The sequence below is a fragment of the Pelodiscus sinensis genome, chromosome 1 (assembly GCF_052426305.1).
Source record: "Pelodiscus sinensis isolate ZL-2025 chromosome 1, ASM5242630v1, whole genome shotgun sequence".
Lineage (NCBI taxonomy): Eukaryota > Metazoa > Chordata > Testudines > Trionychidae > Pelodiscus > Pelodiscus sinensis.
The window spans coordinates 128,826,310-128,834,130 of record NC_143052.1 but is presented as its reverse complement, the minus strand read 5'-3'; positions in this window follow the sequence as shown (position 1 = coordinate 128,834,130).

Below are 7,821 nucleotides of genomic sequence, written 5' to 3'. Positions count from 1 at the left end.
TCTAATGACATTAAAGGAAAATTCATTTTTTTTTGCCCATATCATGTCTAATTCTTACAACCACTGCATTGAAGTTATTGTGCATTGAAGCAGAGTCTTGGACCTTTATGAGTGGAGGAGTTTACTCTGGCATCAGAAACATCTTTCTGTCCCTATGAAAATCCTCCCAGATTTTTCTAAGTTATAACTTCTTTGAGTGCTTGCTTATGTCAATTCCATCTCGGTGTGTGCGCATCACATGCCCATGTTCTGGATGCTTTTTAACCTTAGCAGTACCCATTGGGCCAGCAAGGGAGACCCCAGCAGTAGCACCACTATAACAGCACATATTTATCCCTGCTGGCCTCCACCCCCGTCAGTTCCTTCTTACAACTTGTGAAGGTTGCTGGAATGCTGGGCTTGCTCCTTGTGCCCTTAGAATTTTTTACCTTTTTGTTTGGAAATAGTTCAATCTTTTAAATAATTAGTAGGTTACTGTTAGTGCCTTATGTGTCTAGGAGAGGGACATTTGACTCTTGTAAAATCTGTCAGTCCTTCAAGCCTAAGACAAAGCAGGAGTGTGACTTGAGGTTGAGGTTGCTCCTCATGAAATCGGCGCTCCAAACCATGGCACCAGGCCCTGCATTGTTTGTAAGAAGCTCACTGGCATCAGTGTGTGAGACCGGTGCTATGACATTCAGCGGTGTTGGGCCGATCTGCGGCACCAGCCCCAGCCCCCAGCACCAAGATCAAAGAAGACAGAGAGAAGAAGGTCGCTATCAAGAAAGGCACAATAGATGTGTCCACAAGTGGGACACCAGAAAGCTCTGGACCCACCCTCACATAATGTTGCTCCCACGCTGTGTAGGCATAGGTCGAGGTCTGCATAGTCCAGAAGTCCAGTACTTGTCTTTGGAGGAGGTCCACGAACCCTCGACCTCGGACATATTTGTTGAAGCCCAGGAGCTTAATGAGCTCATAGCTTCACTGGACCTGGCACTGACCGGTGGAGACTCCCACCTGTGCCATGCGGAATGACAACCTGCACCGAAGACTACAGTGCCAAAGGGCTTTCTGCCTCTGTTAGCCGTGCTGATGGGCCTGGCACTGATGGGACAGCCTTTGACTTGGGCTCTGGCTGGACCTCATCCAGTACTACAGGCACTCCATTTGCACACATGTCCTATTATGCTATCACACAGCAGGCCAGGGGGGATGCCATGTTTGGCAGGACTGTACTGCAGTCTGCATTCCCGTAACTCCTATCCATCTCAGCAGACACTGCTTACAGTCACTTGTATTGAATGGACATGAGCAAGCACTTGAGAAGAAAAGACAGTCATTTGTTCTTTAACTGGTGTTCTTGGAGATGAGCAACACATGTCCATCCAACCTCCCACCCACATCCCCTCTGTCAGAGTTCCAGCAAGAAGGAACTGAGGAGAGAGGGCCCTGGGGGTGCCCTATATAGTGCAGTGTGTGTGCGCCACTCCAAGGGACGCTGGTGCTTAGGGAAAATATTCCAGCACTGGTACATGTGGCAGGTGCACACACCCATGTAGAATGGACATGAGCAATACATCTCAAAGAACACCAGTTACAGAAGAGGTAACTGTCTTTTCTAGAGTGAATATTTCTTTGCTGTCTAGAAATAGCTGTGAAATCCATTGTCAAAAATTACGGTAATGTTGGTCTGCATGGAGGATATAATAGCATACTACTGCCATTTTATTCAATGGGTAGAGATCTGTGCTGTGGACCTGAACCTTTCAAATTATTCCACATAATGCATTTTTTTTCAGCGTATGTTAAGAACTTGAGAAATACCATTTTTCTAAAAAATTAAGGAAAGATTTACTCAAAAATAAAGTAATGCCAAACTCAAACATGTCTGTGCTATCTTAATTCAGTCCCCTGACCTCAAGCTGGTCTTAATCCAAACGGTATATGTATTATGCTATCTTTACACAGGTGCTTGCCTCATTTAGTGCACTGGATGAACCATGCTCAGGGAATGAAATAGGGTTGTATAGTGAATGAGGCTGTTTTCTTCCACCTTATGTGGAAGGTATGTAGTGAGGCAGAGCGCAAATTAATGAGGCAGGATGGCCATTTGAATGCTACACTGGAGCACTGCATTCTGTCTTTGCCAGGGAATTTTTGTGTAATTTTGGGCAAGTCACTAGTGACCACAGTGGGATTCTTTTATAGGTGCCCAAATTGACACCAGGAGCAGGTGTAACTGATTTCTTTTTTTGAGTGCCTGCTCATTTTGATTCCACATTAGGGATGCATGTACTATTGTAAGAGACCTTTTTCTTCTGTGGTATCCATTGTACCGCGTGTCCTCTCAGTTTCTTCTTGCCACCCAAGACAGTTGTTCGAATGCCCCCTCTTCAGTGAGGCTTTTTCTCTGATTTTTGGACTGTGATTCATAATTTGTTAGTTAATAAAAGGGTAAATAGCCTCCGTGATTGAGGTACTCTTTGCTGCCGGGGATGGGTATGTACCGAGCTTCAAGCCTTGTGCTTCCTGTGGCAAACTTCTGCTTGGGTGTGACCTGCACTCCAGCTACTTGAAGTTCCTGGGAGAAACTCATGTGAGGGACTCGTGCCAGTTTTGTCAGGACTTTAGACCTTGCAGAAAAAGGGATAGAGAAAGATGATGTGGCTTCCATGGACTTCAGTGAAGAAGGAGCCCCTTCTTTGATACAAGCTGCTGCTCTCTCCCCCATCCTCTGCCTCCTCCTCCTCCCCGTCCTCCCCCCCCCCGCCCCAGATAGGGCCATCTCAGAGTGGAGCAATTCGCTTCCACAAGATGACGACATGACCTCTGGGGCTTGAGACAGAGGAGTTTAAGGAATCATCCCATATCTTTATTGGCATTCTGGCTGCAGTGGCTCCCTCCAAAATGGCCTTACCATTAATGAAGCTGTAATGGGTCTGGTCAAGGCCCTATGGCAAACTCACTTCCTTCTGTCCCCCCCCAAGGGGGCAGAAAAAATATTTTGTGCCAGCAAATTGGTATGAGTAATTATGCTCCCCCTCCAGGACGGTTGTGTCATCAGTCAACAAGAGGGACACGGTGGGACTGACACACTATCCCTTAACAAACGGACACAAAAAACCTGGGCCTATTTGAGAAGAAAGGTAGCCTACAACTGCATATCTCTAAGCAGCAAGCTTTACAACTACAATCTGTGGGACTCCTTAACCAAGTTGAAAGACACTCTGCCTCAGAACTCAAGGCAGGAATTCTTTGCCCTCTTGAAAGATAAGAATGTGTTCTCAAAATGGTGACCGATGTAGCAGGAACGTCTCTGTTGTCATCACAAGGCTATGGTCTTGGCTCAAGACTTCCTCTGGAGGTCCAACAGTCCATCCCGAACTTTCCCTCTGAAGGCTTCTCATTAGTCTTGGGGCAGACAGACATGAAACTTCAAAGGCAACACTCAGATTCCTGAGCCTCTATTCTCCATGGACTTCCAGGAAGCACTTCAAGCCCCAACAACCACCTCCAAAACAGTAGTCCTTTTTTTTTTTTTTTTTTTAAAGTTAGAAGGAAGCTGTTGACACCATTTTATCTCAACCTCCAAGTTGACTTGACATCATCAATGCCCCACTGGGCCAATGCAGGCCTTTTTTGAAAATGCACATGGGTCAGCTATACCAAGCTATACCACTTCAGATCCTGCTTCCCCTTTATTTTTGGACTAGATGTTCCACTGCAGCCCATCATGGTCCTGTATAATATAGGACTGTTGGGTCATATGTACAGTGACAATCAGCTAAACCCTTCAATCATCCCTCCTTCCAACCTTTTTGCCTGTCCCTCTTCAGGGACTCTTCTCACAAGCAACTCCCCACCAGGAAGTGCAGTCCCTTCTGTGGATCAGGGCCTTGGAGGTTTCTAAAGACTTGAGAAGGAAGCAGTTTTACTCCCAATATTGTCTAATCCCAAAGGGCCAAGCCAGGCCTTCAGCCTACTCTGGACCTGCGTTGTCTCAAATGGTATTTCAAGAAATTGAGATTCTGCGTTGTCTCCCTGGCCCACACCATTCTCTCCATGGATCCTGGAAACTGGTACTCTCTCCTTGACTTAAAGGACATCTACTCTCACATTGCTTTCTTTCGTGGCGGCAAAAGATTTCTCAGGTTTATTGTAAACCAATGCCACTACCAATTCACTGCTCTCCCATTCCACCTCTCTGTAGCTGCTAGCTCTTCACAACATGCATGGCAGTAGTAGCAGCCTTCCTCAGACAGTGAGGCTTTCAAGTCTACTTGAACATACATCATAGCATCAGCATGGTCCAAGCACCTTCTGATTGCTAAGCCTGTTGATAAATGAAAGTCAACTCTTGCTTCAGTTCAGAGAATATAATTTATCAGGGCCGTGCTCAACTCAACACAAGACAGAGCCTTCTTTCCAGAAACCTTATTCCAGACTGTTAAAACTCTCATCCAAAATCAAGGTCCACCCTGTTATGACTGTCTGAGTTTGCCTCAAGATACTGGGGCACACGGCCTCAAACATTTACATGGTTTGGCATGCAGGGCTGTACCTTGGTCCCTCCAGATGTGACTAATGTCAGTGTACTCCCGGAAAAGACACCACTTGGACTTGGTGCTGTTCCACTCATGGTCCTCACCTCCCTGGACTGGTGGAAGGACCCAAGATTGGTAATGATGGGGGTGAACTTTGCTCTATGGCCATCAGTGTTATTAGTCTTATGCATCAGACCTAGGTTGGGGAGCCCACCTCAACAACCTTAGGACTCAGAACCTATGGTCCCAGGAAGGAACCTGCACATAAATGTCAGGAAACTCAGAGCTATCCGCATAGCCTCCCAGATGTTCCTTCCATAGATCTTGGGCAAGGTGGTGCAAGACCTGATGGATAATATCACAGCCATGTTCTGTTTCAACAAGTAGTAGTCGCAGGGAAATTCTGCAATTATTGCATTTGGAGCCATAGTAAAATTGCAAAATTTCTCCCAGGACTAACATAGGGAGGAGCTCAATTCTCTATCCTTTGTCAGGATAGGCCACCATCTTTGAGACTTCTGCATGAAGCACATCACAAGGCATCACATCTCTTGGGAGCATGGAATACACTGGTGGATTACCTCAGGAGATCTTTTCTTCTTCTTTGAGTGGTGTCCCTGTGGGTGCTCTACTGTAGGTGTCGGGCTTCTCCTGATGCCACAGGTCAGAGATTCATCAGCAGTTGTCTGCTGGACCGTGCATGCATGTTAGACACCTTGGGCCCTTCTTGACATTTCTTGAAGCACGCAGTCTGGCTTCTGCCAGTTCCTCCTAACGATCCTCGGTTGCAGAGGGAATGAGCTTCCTCTCGTCAGATCCTTTCAGAAGTTAAATAGTTGTTAGTTAATTGTTAGTTCATTATTGGGTTAATAGTTCTTCATTAATCTTAGCAGTTAGTCCACAGATCAGAAAAAAAAGGACATACAGATGTCTCAGTACTGCATGTCCAAAAAAACCCCAAAACAAACATAAGAAAAGAAGAGAAAACCATCTGAGAGAAACCAAGCCTGGATCGCCCAGGTTTAAAAATGTGACGCTTGGCGGGAGCCCCTGCCTGCTTTGGATGGGCACTCCCAGGCTGTGTCTAGACTACACCTCTCTGTTGACAGAGAGATGTAGATTAGGCATGATGAAATTGCTAATGAAGCAGGGATTTAAATATCCCGTGCTTGATTAGCATAAACACGGCTGCCGCTTTTTTCAAAACTGAATTTTTTCGGGAAAAAAAGGCAGTCTAGACGCGGATCTGTTGAAAATAAACCCTTTTTCGACAGATCCTGTAAACCTCATTTTTTGAGGAATACAGGATCTGTTGAAAAAGGGTTTATTTTCGACAGATCCATGGCTAGACTGCTGTTTTTCGAAAAAGCTCCCTTTTGAAAAAAAGCGGCGGCCCTATTTATACTAATCAAGCACATGATATTTAAATCCCTGCTTCATTAGCAATTTTGACGTGCTTGATTTGCATCCCTCTGTCGACAAAGGGATGCAGTCTAGACGTAGCCTCATTATATTAGGTGTCTCGGCGAGGGGCATATTCCCCAAAAGTGCCCTCACTGCTCCAAATTAACAGCATGAGCATGAAGGGACAGGGAGATAAGGCTCAGAATGCTTTTATTTGATAAAACACTGCAGCCCTCAAACAGAGCCCTCCCTGCTCAGGTTGGACTCAGTTAGAGCTGATAAGTGTGGCAGACTGTCTCCCCATGGTCTCGCACTTCTGTGAAGAAGAGGCCCTCTCTGACTTGAACCCTTCCACTGACCTGTATTAGCATTGGGGACAAGCTGGGCACTTCAGATATAGCTCCCACTCACCGCCCTGATAAAATGAAGCCAAGCCAAAGTACGTCTGCACCGGGGCTGAGCCCAGTGCAAAAACCACCACCAATGGCACCTGCATCATCTGCGGCACCGCTATCAGCGTTGGCGCAGGACTTGGCACCAATACTCACATCGGCATCGACATTGCAGCCGGTACTGGCAGTGTGTTCGGAACCATTGGTACATGACACACTGGCACCGTCCTCCGCACCGCAGTCAGCACTGGTACTGCAGTCAGCACTGAGCAGACCACCTACCTCTCAGTCTACAGATGAGTCTGTATTAGTTCATTTGTCAGCACCGGCTAAGTCCCATCATAAAACAGGCAGGGTCACTATTCCCTTCCACAGCCTGGAATGTATCACATTTTCCCTGGAGCCTCTTTCTCCCTCACCGGTACCATCAGCCCTGCCTGCTGACCCTCTGCGGCATCGTACTACCACTGAATACCGCGGTACAATGGCACACAGTTCTCTCTCACCTAATTAGTACTATCAGCACTGATGCAAATCTCTATCTCCTATGTCATCAAGGCACAGATCCAGGTCACCTAGATCACCCACACTTTCAGCATACATTCACTACCATGACAATCATAGGAGCGCATTCTCCTCCAGACATTCCTCACCTGTCAGACCACGGTTACGTCTACTATTAACACCATTGCCCAGCACATCATTCCCTCTCGTCTCACTATTCCTGGTGTTGGTCACCTTGCTGCTACCTATCAGATTCCAGATGATGCTGTGTCAACTCACCTACTCCAGCCAACACACATCCTCCCAGTCTCCCACAAAGCGCATCCCAACCACCTCAACACTTTGAACCCAAAGAAGGTCAACTCTCTGACCACGAACAACCGCAGGGAGTTTCTCCAATGGATTCATCATCTTCTCCCAACGAGGCTATATTTCTGGGAGACTTATCACCGACTTATAATTTCCGACAGTTTCAAGACCTTTTTAAGTGAGTTGCGGACAGTCAGGAGGACCAACTTACTGAGGTGCAGGAGAAGCAGCACTGGCTTTTAAAAAACTTACAGCCCGCTCAAAAATTCCAGGTCGCCTTTCCCATCAACAAGGTTATTTTAGAAGTGGCAGGTGACATACGGCAAACACTGGCTTCAGTCCCTGCAACCAACAAGAAGGTGGATAAGAAATACTTCGTTCCCACTAAAGGGATGGATTTCCTCTTCACACACCTGCAACCTAACTCCCTTGTAGTTGACGCAGCACAGCAGAGGCCTAAGGCCCCACAATATAAGAACAGTACCAATGACAAATACAGTAAAAGGTTGAATCTTTTCAGTAGAAAGGTTTATTCATTGGCTACTTTAATAGTGTGAATGGCCAACTATGTGGCCTTCCTGGCGAATCATAACTTTGATATTTATACGAAACTAACCACGCTTATAGAGCACCTCCCGGATAGCAAATGCCAGATTCTAAAGTCTGTGGTACAGGAGGGGTACATT